The sequence below is a fragment of the Pteropus vampyrus genome, unplaced genomic scaffold, assembly GCF_000151845.1.
Source record: "Pteropus vampyrus isolate Shadow unplaced genomic scaffold, Pvam_2.0 Scaffold133, whole genome shotgun sequence".
Lineage (NCBI taxonomy): Eukaryota > Metazoa > Chordata > Mammalia > Chiroptera > Pteropodidae > Pteropus > Pteropus vampyrus.
This window is the reverse complement of record NW_011888914.1, coordinates 5,420,704-5,432,426: the sequence shown is the minus strand read 5'-3', so window position 1 is coordinate 5,432,426 and position 11,723 is coordinate 5,420,704. Positions and strand designations below refer to the sequence as shown.

General features: G+C 34.4%; 1 non-coding gene across 1 annotated transcript; it reads left to right on the top strand.

Moving 5' to 3' along the window:
- The first annotated feature begins 2,546 nt into the window (after positions 1-2,546).
- LOC111744352 lies at positions 2,547-2,665 on the top strand. Its single transcript, XR_002782122.1, has one exon. It is a non-coding gene; the product is annotated as a 5S ribosomal RNA (ribosomal RNA).
- The last annotated feature ends 9,058 nt before the right edge of the window (positions 2,666-11,723 follow it).

The following is an 11,723-nucleotide window of genomic DNA, read 5'->3' as shown; positions in this document are numbered from 1 at the left end:
TTTGCATTTATAGTCTTCAAGGATAGTACCCTATAGTTTTCTCGTAGTGTCTGTACCTAGCTTTGGTGTCAGTGTAATGAATGCTTTTGGTGTCAGTGTAATAGAAGTGTTCCCTCTTCAATGCTTTTAAAAGAGTGAGAGAATTGGCATTAATTCTTCTTTAAATGTTTAGCAGAATTCACCAGTGAAGACATCTGGTCTTGTACTTTTCTTTGATGGGAGGTTTTTTTTATTACTGCTTCAATCTCCTTAGTCTTTACTGTTCTGTTCAGATTTTCTTTTTCTTCATAATTCAGTTGGTAGGTTGTATGTTTCCAGAAATTTTTTATTTCTTCTAGGTTATTCAGTATGTTGGTGTATAATTTTTTCATAGTAGCCTCTTATGATTCTTTGTAGTTCTGTGGTATCATTGTAATGTCTTCTCTTTCATTTATAATTTTATTTAGCTAGTTCTCTTTCTTTATTTTACAATTACCTTACCTAAAGTTTTATTACTTTTGTTTATCTTTAAAAAAAAAAAACAACTCTTAGTTTCATTAATTTTTTTCAACTGTTTTTCTAGTCTCTATTTCATTTATTTCTGCCCTGATCTTTGTTATTTCTTTCCTTCTTGTAAATTTGGGCTTAGTTTTTTTTTTTTCTTTTTTTCTAATAACTTGGGATATAAAGTTAGGTTGTTTATTTGATAGCTTTCTTTTTTCTTAATGTAGACATTATTGCTATAACTATCCCTCTTAGAACTGTTTTTGTTGCACCTCATAAGTTTTGGTATGTGTTTTCATTTTTGCATGTCTTAAGATGCTTTCTGATTTCCCTTTTGATTTCTTCCTTGGTCCATTGTTTATTCAAAAGTGTGTTGTTTAATTTTTACATATTCATGAATATTCCAGTTTTCCTGCTCTTATTGATATCTACTTTCATACCATTGTGGTTGGAAAAGATACTTGATATGATTTCAGTCTTTTTAAATTTGCTAAGGCTTGCTATATGGCTCTACATATCATCTATTCTGAAGAATATTACATGTATGCTTGGGAAAAATATATATTCTGGTGCTTTTGGATGGACTATTTTGTGTATGCCTCTTAATTATGTTTGGTTTATAGTGTTATTCAGATCTATTGTTTTCTTTTAAATTTAATTTTCTCTCTGGAAAATCTATCCAATGTTGAAAGTGGGGTATTGATGTGCTCTACTATTATTGTATGTCAGTCTATTTCTCTCTTCGATTCTGTTAATATTGCTTTAAATATTTAGTAGTTTCTATGTTGGGTGCATATATATTTACTTCAAAAAGATAAATGTTTTGCATTAATGTAGAATGAGTGTGACTCCTGCCAGTTCTGTGGAAGGGATCCTATCTGATCACTGGATGGGCCCTTTGTTAACAAGAAAATGAGAGTGATAAAATCACAAAAGCCTGCATAACTACAGTTGTGTACCTACACTGCTAGCCACGTTTAACTTGACTCTGGGAGGGGGGCGGGCAGGAACTGAAATATAAGCCCCCTTTTCTCACCAAATTGAATGAAAAACAAGGTCAGCATTTTTTAAACCAGTGGCCACATTGTGAAAGCTACTGTACATTGTCCATTCATTTAAAAATCAAAGTCGCTATAATGGTGTAAAAGTGGTAACCAGTGCCTTTTAGGTTTTTTATGGTGAATATTTTTTCTCTAAGATTGAGAATTATCTCCATTGTCTCAACAGTCGGGGTTGGCAGGACTGGCCTTAGATGGTGGCTGAGCCCAGCTGGAACTGAGCCCCAGAGCTGTTTCAGTTTTCACAGCCAAGATTGATGTCTGTAGACCTGGCTTTGAAGGCATGAATAGTGGTGTCCTCTGCCAGGTTCCTGGATAAAAAAAACTTTGAAAAAAAACAAGGGATGTGAGAAAGTCCAGCAGATTCTGGCACAAATTCCCCAAGGATAAAAAGGATCAGAAACTGGAGAGATTGACTCAGGCTGGGCAAAAGATATATGTTATATCATAGGAGGATAAGACAAGCCTATAAAGCCACTTCAAAAAGAAAAAAGGACTTATAGGAGGAAAAAGAGGAATGTAACCTTGGTTCATTGGGAGAACAGAATGAAGGAGCATCTTCTGAGCTCTAAATAATTTAAAAGAAAAAAAATGACCGTATTAAGAAAATAATTTTTCTTTGATGAAAGGTAAAATGCAGTTTCTCATTCTGTATCTGTTTGTTACTAAGATATTTGCCTAACCTTTACTTTCTTATAATCATTATGTTATGGTCAATCACTGTTCTTAATCAAACATTCTTCTATGTAAATATTCACATGCAGTGTGTTTCTTGAGACTCTTTATATTATGATAAGTCAAAAAAAGGTCTTGGGTTTTAATACTAATTGTGAACATAATTGAACCTATTTTTCACCTGCAGTCATCCCCTCTCTTGCAATTAACATCTCTCAGCCTAGATTCTCCTCTAGACACGAGCCAAGAATAAAACTCCCCTGTGATTGAAATAGTTTTCATGGCTGCTCTTTTAATCATAAAAATCCAAATTTAAAGGATAGGTCATTTGTCTACGGCCACGCCACCCTGAACAAGCCCGATCCCATCTGATCTCGAAAGCTAAGCAGGGTCGGGCCTGGTTAGTACTTGGATGGGAGACCGCCTAGGAAGACCAGGTGCTGTAGGCGTAAAAAATAAAATAAAATAATTAAAAAATGAAGGATTGTAAGCTGAATTATTTTTTTTTCTTTTCTTCTTTTTAGTTACAAAATAATGATGACAAATGTATGTTCATGAAAATCGTGTTTGAAAAAATTCTGGGAACTTATTTTGTTTTCTACTATATGCCAGGAGTAAAGATTAGTGCTGCATAGATCAGCATTAGCAGTGGTTTCTGACATTTCCTTAACTCTTTGCATGGTCGATTGGGGTTGAATACCTCAAGGTGTCTTTCAACATATGAGGTGTTGGTTGTTCAGTTATATTTCACTCTTTTCTGCTGGTTACTTAGCATCTGGTGGGCCTTCCCAATGGTGTTGGCAAGTCTCATCCCTCACAGAGTGACTGGAAATGTACAACTTGTTACTTGGTGACCACCAGCAAATAAAGAGCTCTTGTTTTCCAGTCTGCTTATATTGCCAAATGAACGTGCTGCTCTAATATCTAATAGCCTTTACAAGCTTTTGGGTTTTGTTCTTTTTAGTAATGATTACTTGGACTTTCCAGTTCCCATATTGTCCTGTCATTTTCACAGTGGGGGTGGGGCCAGAGACATTGCTAAAGAATCTCAAAAGTATTGCCTCTGAAGCCTCATTAAACCAAATTGGTCACATTTTCCATAGTCCCCAAACTGCAACATCTTGAGAAACCAGCATCTCATCCAAAGTTTCCCTCCCAGTAAATTTTGGAGCACTCTCTAATGCCTTTATTTTCTTTATTTCCCAATTCAGGTCTTTAGACAAAGGTATACTTCATTTTACACATATAATTAGTTCCCCAATAGTGGTGTGAAAATCAGGTATTTTTTAAATTAACGTATAAGCTAAATTCACTAGGGACGATGATGGCACAAAAGAAATCCATTAGAATTATTTAATAAGTCAACTCTTGTGACCATCCTTAACTTACTATGTATGCAAAGAACAGTATGTTCATATGTCATATATCCTTAACTATTAAGTGCACTTGTGGGTGTTCCCATTACAATGTGCCACTTCAGGGCATTGATTTCAATACTGGCCAAACTGAGTAACTATTAATTTCGATTGTTTGGAAATCCTTTCACTCATTTATGTTTTCATTGTTGGTTTGGTTTGGTTTGGTTTTGGTTTTGGTTTGTTTTTGAAGTGAAAGATCAATAAACCTCGGGCCTGGGCTCTTTTTCCTGAAGACAACAGGGACAAGCAGTGTGTCGATATGAAGGAACACACTAGAAGACTGTTGTCCATCTTGATTGGTGGGTGCCTTGCTCCAACAGTCACTAAAATTTTGCTGTCATCTCTTTCACAGCAATGTTTCTGTTTCCTTTGAATAAGAAATATAAGGCATGAGTGACTTGAATCAATCACCTAATAAGCTGTTTCTCAAACTGTAGTCCAAGAAACACTAGTCACTTGACATTTTCCTTCAATATATACGTGCTAGTGACCAATAGTTCACTCATACATTTGAGGCATACTATTTCTTCTTACTAACCACTACAGACATAACACCATTATTATCTATATTAATATTGACATTATTGAATATTATTTAAAGATATAGATTTCCCTCAGAGTATTAAAAATAATTTTTAAATACAGATGATGTGATATGAAATATATGAGAATTTTAAACATCTTAAACTCACAAAATTATTTAAGCTTTTCTTGGAAATGTGTTTTGTCCTTTTTTATTTTTTCAGCAGGAGAAAGCATTCACAGTAAAAACAAAACATCTATTTTTAACACTATTATTACATTACATTGACTATTTTTTTAAAGGCTGTTTCTCTGGTCAAAAAAGTATAAGGAGTTTTGCTATATAGAGTATCTTTTGAAGTTTCACTGGACCCTGAAGAGTATATGGTTTTACAACAAATTAATGGATTTAAATTTAATTAAGTAATTTCTAAATCTATATATTCATGGGATATTTTATCTGGGGTATGCCAAATAACAAAGCTTTGGGAAATGCAAAACAAATGCTTGCTTTCTACCTTGAGATCATTCGTTAACTCAGAAAGATGATTAACAATTAAAGTCCAGCACATAAAATATAAAAGATTCGACACAGTGCTCCAACATCTGCAGCATTATTAAATAATAGAATTACAACAGAGAGGAAGCCATTTTATTTATTTACTAGATGTTATAGACCCATTGCATGAGATGGAAAATGATGCTGGCACTTTAATGATTCTTATATGATATTTATTATGTAAGGATCGGGAACACGCAAATTCTGCTCTATTTCCCCTCTAGCAATTAGAATGAATGAGCCACTGCCCACCTTGACGCTCTGGTAACACAACTATGTACCAAGTGCTGCCCATACAGAATAGCAAAGAGAAAAATAAATAGAGACAAAATTGTCTTTGTTTTGAGATTAAGTTCACCTTGACATGTTGAAAGTATACCATTTCCTTAAATTATGATTTTCTTAATGGGTCCTTCAACGCACTTCTGATTGACAAAATTTCCTGCTTTTCCATACCCTTGCAGTAAAACTAAGGAACAGATTCCATGTATAATGGCAAACTGAGGACTGCAACTAATGTGTGCAGCGTATCTCATAATCTGTTTCTATCAACGGAGTCAAAAACTAAGGCAAAATCAATAAAAACCATTCTCTGTTATTCCTGTAAGTTTGCTTCATAAAGTGATAGTGAGTAAAAACAATGGTAATTGTAGAATAGACATACCTGCCTGCTTTGCATGAAAATAATCGTCCTGAAAGGCCCAGGTTTATAATACATGAAGAGGAAACTGAGATAAAGAGACCCTATAACATGGTAGGTCTGGACTTCTGCAATATCTGAAATATCTGGCAAAATCTTGAGGTTTCCCAAGTGGAGCAAAAGTCTCAAACTTTGCCTAATTACCTTTTGCCTGCTAATACTGTATCCTGGCATTATATTTATTAGATTTATTCTGTAATTTGGAACACTGGTTAGATCTAACCTAATTCCCTTATGCTGATTTAGCTGCACTTTTTGTAGTGTCCTCAGAAAAGAGGGACAGACACTAACGTTTTATACTCTGTATTTTTTCCTAAGATAATGCTCCTAATTTGTTCTTTCAACAAATATTTGTTGTGTACCCACTGTGTGACTCACACTACTTTAGGAACTTTGGGTATATCCTTTAATAAAACTAAGATCCCTGATATGTGGTTCTTATATTCTATCAGGGAAAGACAGACAATAAAAAATAAATTTAAGTAAAAGTTAAGGAGAAAAAGAAAGAGTAGAGTAAGAGAAGGAGGTTCGGGAGTATGGGGACGACACTTAAAATAAATAAGGAAATTAGCCAAATGTACATGTGTGAAAAGGATGTTCTAGGCAGAGGAAAGAACCAGAGTGCAGGCCCTAAGGTAGGACATGCCAGGTATGTCGGAGGAAAGCAAAGAGGGCAGTCTGGAGTGGAGAGACTGACGCAGGTAAAGGAGAGAAGATCAGAGGGAATGCTGGGGGGCAGGTGACACCATGAAAGGCCTCTGGCCATGGAGAGGACTTCAGCTCTTATTTGAGTGCGATGAGGAACAATTGCAGAGTTTTGAGTGAAGGAGTGCTCTGATGTGAGGTACACTTTTAAAGGATCATACTGTCTGCAGTAAAGAGAGTAAACTATAAAGGGATAAAGGAGCCAAGCAGGAAGACTCATTAGAAGATAAGTGCCATAATCCAGACAAGATATCATGACAGCTTAGACTTGAGTAGTAACACGAAGGGGATGAGAAGGGTATGAGGGTGAGATAAAGAGGACTCAAGGATGACTTCGAAGCTAGTGGCCTGAGAAACTAGAAGGACAAAGATGTCATCAACTGAGATGGGAAAATCATCAAAGGAATAGGTTTGATGAGGAAAGATAAGAATTCAGTTTTGAACACATAAAGTTTGAGATGTCGTTTAGACATCCAAATAGATATGTAAGAAGTTTTGTGTGTGTGTGTGTGTGTGTGTATGTGTGTGTGTGTGTGTGTGTGTGTGTGTGTGTGTATTTAGAGTTTGGAAGTAAGGAAGCTAGATATTCCTTTTCATTTCTGACCTAATTCTCTACTCCAAACTAATAAAATATTCACCTAGAAAATTAGCACAGTTCCAGTATAGACACTGCAAGAGGGTGAATTTTGTTGGAAGCCTTGAAAACAGATTCTCTGATTCTGGATCTTAACTAAAAACATACCCAAAACATAATTTTGGTTTGATTCTTTCACCTTGACATTCTGGGCAGTGAGTGAAATTCCTCTAGATGGTAATTGCTTTCTACTCATAAAACCACTTATTCATTCATTCATGATATAAACATTTATTCATCTCCTACATGCAAAGCCCCTATTCTTCCTCATAGTCCATTACCTTGTTTGAATAGCAAAAGTAACTAAAGTTCAAGGGAAAAATGAATTTGAAAGAAACACTTTGTAGAACAAAAGTTGGAAGGAAAGCTTGGCAAATCTCTGATTTTGAGAACTGCACCGAGGGCATCCTGATGTGAGAGCAACATTTCAGGGAATGTAACAACAGCAAACAAAAGCACTGCCTGGGGCCAGGTGAGTTTCTGCTGCCACAGAGAACTGTTGAAAAAAATATTTTACATGTAACACGTACATTTTATGCCTTAGGGTTCTTTGAAAACTGAAAATTGCCCTCACATATTCAAAGTTTTATTTATTTATTTATCTATTTATTTATTTTAGTGTTTTTTTTTTAATTGAAGAAAGCAGAAGGTAAAATCAAGAAACTAACCCCCCCCCAAATTATGTTCCAACATTAAAAGTTTTTTTACCTAAAATTCCTTGAGACAATATTAGAAAGATGAGGAATCTTTGTGGGTAGAATGCAGTAGATAGACACTATAACAAGTCCATTAAAAGTAGAAATTCAATTCAACAAATGTGTTTAGTGTCCCTCAAGTGCAAGGAATGGTTGAAAATATGAGGAATAATGAGAAATGGTCTTTCTATTCTATCTTCAGAGCTTAAAAGAATAGAGAACTTGATATATCCACATAAAAGACACTAATACAAGGCAGACTGTGTTTAATAGAGAAAGAAGAGGTTAATTATGAGAGTGGTATGATTATTCTTCCTGGAGGAGTAAAAATGTCTGCTAGGTTTTTAATAAAATATGAATAATGAAGACCAGAAACCAGGATGCAGAGAAATTTCTTTGCAGAGAGAACTTCAGCATAGATCTGGAGATAGGAATAAAAGTTGTGCGTGGGACAGTTAATGGTCCTGTGTTAACACAGCATTAAAAAGGTAGGGGCTAAGTAAATGTACACATGTATAAATAATATTATGTAAGTGAAAGTACCCAAGCAGGGTGTCTGGCATACAGTTAAGGCTCAATAAGTTAATCAAATGTTAGCTTTCATTTGAATATAATTCAGAAACTGTGATAATGACTAAGAATGAGATGAAAATGTTTCAGCAAAAGTGAAAGTTAATAATTATAGATGGACCCAGCTAATGCAGATTTTTCAGGCTGCATGAAATTAGAGATAGATTTAAAACTTTTGAAATTATGTGTGATGGCTTCATTGAGATATAACTGACATATAATAAATTATACATATTTAAAATGTACAATTTGGTAAGTTTTGACATATGTATATACCCATGAAACCAATTCCACAATCAAGATAATAAACATATCCATCATTCTCCAAAATTTTTTCTTTGTAATTTCCTTTGTAATCTCTCCTTCCTACTCATACCCCTAATCTCCAAGCAACCAACAATTTGCTTTCTGTCAACTATAAATTAGTTTGCATGTCCTAGACTTCTGTATAAATGGAATCCTAAAGTACATTCTCTTATTTGTCTAGATCCTTTCACTCAACATAAATACTTTGAAAGTCAACCATGCTTTGGTATGCATCAGTAGTTCATTTCTTTTTATCACTGAGTACTATTTCTTTGTATAGATATACCAGTTTGTTTCCATTCATCTGTCGATGAACATTTCATTTGTTTCCAGCTGGGGGCTTTTACAAGTAAAGCTACTATAAATATTCATGAACAAATCTTTGTATCAAGATATGCTTTCATTTCTCTTGGGTAAATATCTAGTCATGGAATGGCTGGATCACATGGTAGATAAACATTGAACTTTTTAACAAACAGCCAAATCCTTTTTCAAAACAGTTGTACCATTTTACATTTCCACCAGCAGTGCATGAGAGTTCCAGTTCCTCTACATCCTTGCAACATTCGGTATTATCTGTCTTTTTAGAAATTTATTCTCTCACCACACACAAATAGCCCTTCTTCACTGATGGGATAACTTCTATAGGCAACATTTTCAATGAATTTAAAAAATAGTATGGTGTTCATATCATTCATAAAAATAGATAAATGCCAGTGAAAATAGCTAAGTTAAGAAAATAGTTAAGGGGGTTGACTTCTAGAAAATAGGCTGAAAGATAGGAAGAAAAGGAACAGGGTACTACTGTTATATATTATATTTTAAAGACTATTGTCTTTTAAAAGATGATATGGATTATTTTAACAAAAAAAAAATTTTTTTAATGAATAAACCAAAGTAGTTTCAGAGTTCTTTTCACAATAGCATATGTTACCTGTGTTTAATTAAAATATACTATTATGTGAAATCCTTATTAGGTACCTTGTATTTTTAAAATATCCTGTGAATTAATCATCATAATTAGTGTATTTTCTAGCCCTTAAATCAGAAGAAGCATTGCTGCAGATAACCTGGAAAAGACAAAGTGTTCAAGAATTTCTGTTTATCCTAAACAGAGTTCACACTGAAACAATGAATAAACATTATGAAGATAAGTATTTTTTCATAGTCATTAGTCACACTTCATTAAATGTTTAGCTTTTGGAAGTTACTGGTAGAGATTAAATTTAAATAACTGACAAAAGTTAGAATTATTTGTAATTAAAAACATGCAGCTTTAATTTGTGTGTATTTAAGGTTGTAGAGTCTCATTATTGCCCCTGTGACTGTTTTGATTACAAAATAATAAGACCCGGGAGGCAGTGTAATATAAGGGTGAAGTACATGGCCTTTGGTGTCAAAGAGCCTGGGTTTATCTCCTGTCATCAACATTTACTAACTAAGTAACAACATACGTAAGGCAGCATTATAAAGCCTCTATTTCTTTATCTCTAAAAGTAGTATTAAAATGATACCTACTTCTTAGGATTGTTTTGAGGAGTACATCAATCTTTCTATTAATTTATCTTCTAATTCACCAACTCTTTCTTCTGTCATCTCCATTCTGCTGTTAAATCTAACCAATGAATTTTTATTGAGATATTGTATATTTTAGTTTTGGAATTGTCATTTAGTTTGTTGTAAAATTTTTTGTTTCTCTACTAAGAATTTCTGTCTTCTTAATCATTTCAAGGATATTTCCCATTATGTTGTTGAGTGTAATTATAAGAGCTACTTTAAAATCCTTGTTTACTATTTTTCAACATCAGGGTCAGTGTCCATTGATCATCTTTTCTTTTGAGAATGATACACACTTTCTTGTTCATTGACAAGAACTTTTGAATTGTAGCCTGACATTGTGAATGTTCAGTTGCAGAGATTAAGTTCCGTTATTGTCCTCTGATGAATGTTGATTTTTTTCTTTTTTTTCTTTTTTTGGTTTAGAAGTCAATTAACTTGGTTGGACTAAAACTGCAAATTCTGTGTCTTGAGAAGCAGCTCAAATCTTATTTAATTTTTTAATCTTTAAGGGGACTGCTCACAGTTTACCATGCATATGCGTGATTCAGGGATCTGCTGGAGATTCAGCCAAAGTTTATACACAGAATTTGTGTTTCCTTCCTCTCTGGTTCTCTCCTTTCTGCGATTTCACCCTCACTTTCCAGTGGCTTTTGGTTGCCCTGAAATCTATTTTTTGGGCAATAGGATCTCAAGTTTTCTTTAAGAGTTTTACTCACCTCACACAGCAGCAATTGGAGTCTACCCTCAATCTACAATTCATAAAATTTAAGAAACTTTCCTTTTATCATTCCATTTCCCTAAATGCTAAGTTCTCTTCAGAAACTGCCTGCTTAGTTTGTTCTCCATTGCCTTCCTGTGGTTGATCTTTGTATTTTTTCAAGAGTTTATACCTGTTATTTGTAGGAAAATCAGTCTTATAGAAGCTTACTCAGCCATACCAGAAGCACACAGACTGATAATTACACTTAAATTCTACTCTCCACAGGATTTGGGCAGGATTAGTGGTAAAAGGTGCAAAAATATCTGGATCGCTCCCACCTTTTCCAAGAGAAAGGAACTCTAATCTGATAGGGTCAGATTCCAGAACACTGAACAGACTGTATTTACTTGTGGGCAGGGTCATTGTTTGTTCAAACGTCGATTCCTTAAACAGAGTTGATGCCAAATTCCACAAGTAGAAAAATCAAATCACTTTCTTTTCTTTCCACCAGGAACGCTGAGACAGTTTCATTGTTTCATCTTCAGGTGCTTAATTAGAGGTAGATTTGAGATCTGGGTTTAAGAAGTTAAGACCCCAGATCTAAGCCCTTTTTGGAAAACCTAAGGGCACTTTGCTAGAGTTTGGGAGATATACATCTTTAATACTTTTATTTTTAAATATTCAGATTCTTTTTATAATTTTCCCTTGAAGAAATTCAAGGGAAAGAAGGAGTGTTTAGGCAGCAGAATTTGGACATTCTGGGTCCCCAGCAAAAAACAAAAACAAAAACAAAAACAAAACACTTACTAGCTCCCCAAATCTTTCATTAAGGCCCTAAGTAGTGACAATCAGAGAGTCTGACAAAAAGTGAGCGATGTAGGAGAAGGAAATCAAGGAGGAATATAGTAGAAAATAATCATTGGGGGACCTCAAATATTTTTAGAAACTAGAGAGAATTTTTTAAATCTTTAGATCTTATATAATCAAATTACAAACAAGTTCCCGCAATATGTTACACAGCAGGAGCTACAACGAAGATGTGCTCACTCCAGCCCAGTAAGTTTCTAGCAATACCATATGCCAACAAGCAGTTAATAAGTCTACATTCCCTAAATCAAAGAACTTTGTTGCTGAAAGA